The following is a 6,871-nucleotide window of genomic DNA, read 5'->3' on the forward strand; positions in this document are numbered from 1 at the left end:
TGGTGACCCCAAACTTTGGGTAGTGTGATATGAGGCCACAAAGAGCCATCTGTTGTAGGTCTTGCTACGGGAGCACCAGTGTGGAGGTGTTTTTGGTAAATGTGAACTGATCATGAGCCACAACACTTTTTACTGCATCCTCAGCGATACCTTAAGAAAACTGAGTTGAAAGAATCCTTGCTGAAAATGAAGCAGTATGCACCAGTAACAATGGCTGTAGGAACCCAAACCCCATCTATCCACAGTCACTTCCTATCAAGACTTAAGAAGTTGCAGTGGAAAAAGCAGAGCATCACTGTGTTAGTCACTGAAGAAATGCAGCCAGAACTAAAAAGCAAGAATGCTTAAAAACTGTTGTGCCTCAGTGCTGCAGCAACCACCATCTTCACTGGACCATGCAGGCGAGGGATTTGCCTGACTACAGGATGGGCCAGGCCTGAATTCATCATGGCTGCAGTGTGAGGTTCCTCACCTGTGCACTCCTCACCAGAGCAGCACACTGGGCTGGACACTCCAGTTTCATTGCGCCCAGACTGTGCACTGCAGGCATGGCTCTGCAGTTGTGCTGTGAGGGGAGCATTAACTGAATGCTCAGTAGGTGCTGCCAGGGTTGCACCTGCTTTTGGATACACACCCAGTGATGGGTTAGAGTTGTGTGGTTCCACCTCTCTATTTCTTCTAAGGCCCCAGAGTCATTCCTATGGTCACTTTATAAAAGTCCCTGAAGAGCATGCTTAGCTCCAGATCTTTTCTGTTTCTGCTTCCATTCATGGAGATGGTCTTACAGATAAAGCCTCCTTGGCTCAGAAGAAGGTTTTCTCTGGATTGCCACCAGGATTTCCCACCTCTTTGGTGCAACAGGGGTAGGTTTCAAACTGCAGGGCACAGAGGACTGAGAGGAGCCTCTACCACCAAAGTTCCACTAAAGTAAGCAAGACAGCTGGTAGCAGGTAGGGACTGTGTGTTCCTGGGGGATGTTTGAAAAGCACTTATCTTAATTTTAGCTGATAGATTTAAAAGAGCTCCCTGGATTTGCCATAGTTGGCTATTTACTTATTCTACCAGATAAATATAAGTCACCGCTCTTCAAGAAATGAAAGGTTAAATTTGGATGCCATCCACAGGAAATGAGAGCGTAAGGGTGAATGTGTATTTTGAAATACGGATGTTACAATTCCCATTCCAGCTTGCAAAACAAACTCCAGGCCTGTCCCACATCACTTTAATGATTTATAAGCCCATCTTTAAAAATCACTTATTCTGTTTCTCGTTATGAATCTGGTACAGACGAGGCTCGGCTGCCTGCTTGTTTCTCATGCTGCAAAGATTATTGCTTTTACCATGGCCAGACTGTGGCTGCCCAGGAGCAGGTGTGCAAGGAGGGGAGGTGGGGAAGTGTGGAGCCCTTGTTTCCTTGGGCAGCTCTTCAACAAGCAGCAGTCTCAGTAATGCTTACTCAATATGACACTGGTGGTACCTACAGAGGTCAAATGGGGTGAATGCCTGTCCCACCAGTGCTGCCCAGTGGGTAGGGCTTTTGCTGCATCTTGAGGCGTGCTAGTGAGTAGGAGCTGTTCAAAGCACCAGGATACAGTCAGAAAATCAGAATGCTCCTGGGACTTTCTGGCCCTCTTCCTTTACTGACAGGAAGAGAAATCCTGCTTTTCAGTTCATATGAAAAGGCTGAGTCTTTCAAAAATGTTCATGTAGCCTAGCCCATTGCTTAGGCTCCTGATACTTGGATTTCAAATACCCAGCATTGCACAGGGCATCCTTAGTCTCTGCTGCTCAGAAAATCCTATTTGTGAAGCATTGGAACGAGTAGGAAAATGCATCTTGGTTACTGAGAGCAGGAGCAGATTTAAATACAGACATGCAAATGCAGAAGCATGAGTGGAAGAAAAAGTGAAAATGAGATCAAGGACATACAGACATGGAATTATTGAAATACCAATTAGTGATTTAAAATTTTCTCTGAAGAATACCAAGTGGAATGAACCAGAGAAAGGTGTTTCTCAGTTTTTTAGGACTAAAATAGATTTATGATTTATTTGACCTGTGCAAAATCTATATCATACTTGGTAAATTATCAGGCTTCAAGAGTAAACTTATCTGCCAGGATGCTGTCTTTTTGTTTTCCCTGTGAGATTCACTGTTTTTTAGAGCTGAAATATATGAAGGTGGATCTTTAGTTGGTTATGATAAGTGGCTTATCTCTGACTTCACTGATGCTATGATATATTTTTTCAGTTTTTGAATATCTGACCTCTGAAGGGCTAGAAAAACTTTCAGGAGACCAGCTCCAAAACCTGCTTCTAACTATAAGTATTGCAGCAGCTTTTTGAAGGACTAGGAAGTATTGAAGGCCGTAAGTTTGCAAAAAGAGTGAGTACATTTGCAAAGACAGAATAGACTTCCCCGCACAGTCACCCCAACCTGAAACCCTTCTCATTGAAATGCACGTATAATTGCCGATTATACGATTATCTTAATTCCTTTTTTTTTTTTTAAGGAAGAAGTTGCTCGGTTTTGATGTAGAATACTGGTCTTTCCCTTTAAATTTTGTGTGGAGTCACATTACAGAGAATTAAAAACTTTCAGTGTCTTTGGAAAGGGCCTCAGTGCCTCTCAGGATTGAATTGACAATGATTAACATCATCATTTCAATGACTGCCACTTTACTCATCTCATGGATACCCTAAAGGGTTTATTCCATCCTGTAACCACAGCTGAACACTAAAAATGCTTTCCACTGTAGAAGCAGCTATCTGAAGATCGTTTTCATTTCTCCTTTTCACGTGTAACTGTTCATTTCTTTCTTAGTGTCATGTTAAAAATGTTTGTAAAAGCAGAAATGAAAGCAGTTGCAAAAAAAAAAAAAAAAAAAGCCGTTTCAATTTGGTTAAAATTGAGACTGTTAGAGTTAACTCTGGCTATAGTAAACAGCAACAGCCAATCTCAGGAGCAGAGAGGTGACTAAGAAGATGCACTGCTCTGTGTCACCAGGAGAACAAAACTGGCTGCTCCTCTTAGGGAATGTCTGCCAAAGCGTCAGATGATCAGGGTAGAGGTGGCCTGACAGAAAGCCACTTCTGTTCATCAATTGTTAAGGACCAAACGGGGAAAAGCTACAATTCTGTTCTTGAACAGTCCCCGTGCCATAACATTTCCTTGAGAATTATTTTCTATTTCTTTCACAGTCTAAATGTTTTGATTTCTGAAGCGGTGTTTTCCCATGAGGGGTATCTTCAGGAGATCCGGTGCCTGGACCGAGTGGGATGAGATGATAAAATGTAAGAAACTGGAACATGAGAAGTTTGAAACTCAGCTGTGAAAATGTTTATTGGATAAATGTTTACTCTGCTACACACTCATATTTATTTTTCTTTTGAACCTTTGAGTCTCCTTACTGCTTCAATGAGACAATTAATTCTCTTTGGAAAACATGACATGGTTAATTAAACAGGTGAGAGAAACTAGTTTCTCAACTGTCTGGAGATTCAAAGATCCAATTGCAATTTACAGAGAATATATTATGGTTGTCAACATCATGTGAATCCCAGCTTGTCTGAGAATGATAAACACAGGGATATTGTAGAAGAAGCCATTTAGAAACCTGAGATCTTACTCAGTGAGGCCAGCCCTCTGCTGTGCTGGGTGGCTGCAGCACACTCTTCACTTTCCATGTACTGATCGTCCTTCATCCTAAAAACATGTAGTGTGCTCCAAAATCCATGCTACACTCACGGATAAGAACCAGATTCTGGGTGCTGTGATCAATTTGTCGGCGTTTGTTCTTGTACACAAATTGCTTCAGTGACACTAGTAGGAGCTTGGGGACATGCTGAAGGAGAGGCAGCAAACCCAAGCCATCATTAGCATGGTTTGGGAAAACAGAATTTTGGCAATGTTGGGACTGTATCATATAAAAGATGCACAGAGAAAGAGTTGCAGAAATTGCAGAGTTATGGCTGTATAAATGAGTCCAACCTCTCTGAGGCACAGAATGCCGCTTCCTCTGTATTCACCTTGCACCAAGAGTTGCATGGCCTTGACCAGCTGGCTTCTTGCTGATCCTGTAATCTGAACATAAGTTATTAATAGTTTTGAATAAGAGTTAATTACAGAATATGCTATCTGTTGCTATCTGCACTAAATAAGGAAGTTAGTGCAGTTGGTTTTATTTACGGCTGGAGAGACTTAAGCGTGACAAAAAGGCACAGATTTGGGTAGAGAAGGAGCATGGGAATGCTCTGGCACTGACCTCTACTACATCAGGCAGTAAGATGTGCTCTCTTTTGCCTCTCATTAGTGTCTGCAGACTTTCTTTCATGGCTTCGCACACGCATCAGGCAACTATGTGTAAATTCTTTAAATTTGGTCATTGTTCTAATGCATGTTTTAATTCACTGGTTTTAAAGTGTTATCTGTAGATGAGCACTTCTGTTTGGCAAACTGTTATGTTTTTTTTAAGGTTGCTTAAGTCTCAGTTATCTGTGGAATGCTCCTATATTCCTTTGGGCAGTCAGCACATAACTTAAAATTATCTAATTTTAAGGGGGAAAATTTTTCTCGGATCACTTTTATGCATCTTTTACATAGCTGTTAAGTATTATCAGACATAGATATTCACTTCAACCCCACCACATCTGCAATTGTGGTTGAAAGGAAGAGGTTCTCTCTATAGCAACCAGCGCATGTTCATTTTTTTCCTTTTTTTTTTTCTTGTTCTTTTAAAATACCAAGAGCCAGATTTGTCTCTCAGATCAACAGCAGTTTTGTTTTTCTGATCGATTTTTTTCTTGAGTGTGGATAAAGTCTTGCTATTTTTCCACTACACGTGTTTCAGGACCAATCTGATTTTAACAGCTTTCTGAACAAATATTTGCTGATTCACCTCTTGATTAGAAATTATTACTGGATCTTCAGGAAGGGATATGCTTCAAATGAATCTGGACAGAATTAATAATGATGAGATGTTTACTGCAGTAGAGTCTTTCTATGGAGCCTTTAGAACTAATTCCAAATGCTTACATGACTCTTAATTGGATAATTCCTGCCTCTTAAATTTCTTCCAGCTTTATCCTGTAAGGCAATGTGCGTCAAGATTGCAGAATCACTTGCATATCTATATATCCTTATTTTTTCATCTATATGTGTAAACAGCTATTTGCCCATGCAAAAGGGATCCTCAGATGTGCAAATACCTGATCTTCTGCATAAACATTTTTGCACTGAGATCTGCTTACAAGAATGGCTACATGAAATACGGACATGTCTGAAATAAAATGAAATGAAATACAATTAAATACCGATCTGTATACATGAATGATTACATACACAAAAAGAGTGCCTTTAACTCTGAAATTGGGGGTTCTGTTTTCTATCATCTCTTATGTTGATTGTATTTCTTAGTATGTATAAAATTATCTCATTAATACAGTAGTTTTAGCAGTGAACCTACCAGATTTATCAACAGAACCTCTAAGCATGTGCTTAACTTTATAGGAGCTTGAAACCATGGCAAAGTTAAGCACAAGCTTCAGTGCTTTTCTGAATTGGACCCACATTTAGATCCAACAGTCTATGTTTTTCCAGACTTCCTGATTCCTGCTTTGCAAGAGAACTGAAAGTCAATGGAAAGAGTTTACAGAGAGTGCAGCTTTAAGTGTTTTCAAGAATGTTTTGTAGCCACATTTCTTTTGTAGTCCAAGCTAATCTGAGTAAGGGCTGAGAAATTTAAACATGTGCTGTGCACTGTATCTGGTGTTTCTGTAGTTGAGGAAACGGTCATCCTTTTGATCTGAAGATTACTTTGCAATTCTGCAAAAATAAAGCCTGTGACATTTACCTCTCCAGGAAAATTTATGCATTGGCCTTTGAATGCTATTCAACAGCACAAATACTTATGTTTAATTTCACTTACCAACTTATTAACCCGAAATCACATTATTTGAGAATAATCAACTGCATCTATCCTCATTTCGGACCCTGATAGATAGATATTGTAGAGCAATACTGCACCTGATTAGTTATTATTTTGTTAAAAGCCTTGTCAGCAAACTCCTTGCGCCTAGCCCTGTAAGTAAGCCATGTCTCTCTGGTGTTGACGTGTCAGAAGGGGACTCACACTCTGACAGATAGTCATTCCTGCAGGTTATTACTGCACAAAGCAACTGCTGGCTTCTAGAAGTCTTTTGGGAAATGTAGAATGTCTGTTGCACAGGAGGGGAGCCCCTGTCTATGTTTTCCATTTCCCATCCCTTCGGCTATCAGTATGAGATAATGCTTGGAAATCTGAGGCTTTGGGCCTTGAAACTGGAACTTATCGGGTGATGGCCCTACTGGACCAGGCAGGGCTGAGGATTCTCTTGGAAACTTGGAAGGAACCAAGAAACACCCAATGGGCTTGAAATTATGTAATGGTGACTTCATCAGTCAAGTCTCATAGCAGTGTTCCATGTGAAAACCAAAATGCTTCTGGTTAGAAATCTTTAACTTTCTATTTACGTGACAATTTTGTTTCTATTTTTATACCACATTTTTCTCCCCTTTTGCTTCCCCCCAACTTTTTGCTGATTCGTAACAATTACTTCTTCGTACTATAAAGATTTCATTATTTGTACTGTGGCTACAGTTTTTATCTACACGTACAGTGGGATCAGGCTTTAAAAGTATAAACTTTTATAAGACTTTAATTTTGGTCATTTTTGCACATATGTCTATTTCATTTAAGTTTCATTCTGACTTAGCAAAACATCTGTGCATTTGAGCCCTGCTAAAAACAAGTCCGTAACTTTCTGTCATAAATGTTTTAATTCCTCGCATACTTTCAAAAACCCCAAGTACCCCTTAATGAAAATCAACCATG

General features: G+C 40.1%; 1 long non-coding RNA gene across 1 annotated transcript; it reads right to left on the reverse strand.

Annotated features, from left to right (window-relative positions):
• Positions 1–3,316: 3,316 nt before the first annotated feature.
• On the reverse strand, positions 3,317–6,148 carry LOC116226529 (uncharacterized). Its single transcript, XR_004166342.2, has 3 exons — positions 6,025–6,148; positions 5,208–5,278; positions 3,317–4,083 (listed from the first exon to the last, which is right to left on the reverse strand). It is a non-coding gene; the product is annotated as an uncharacterized LOC116226529 (long non-coding RNA).
• Positions 6,149–6,871: the final 723 nt, after the last annotated feature.

This window comes from Phasianus colchicus, chromosome 3 (genome assembly GCF_987193195.1).
Source record: "Phasianus colchicus chromosome 3, bPhaCol1.hap1.1, whole genome shotgun sequence".
Classification (NCBI taxonomy): domain Eukaryota; kingdom Metazoa; phylum Chordata; class Aves; order Galliformes; family Phasianidae; genus Phasianus; species Phasianus colchicus.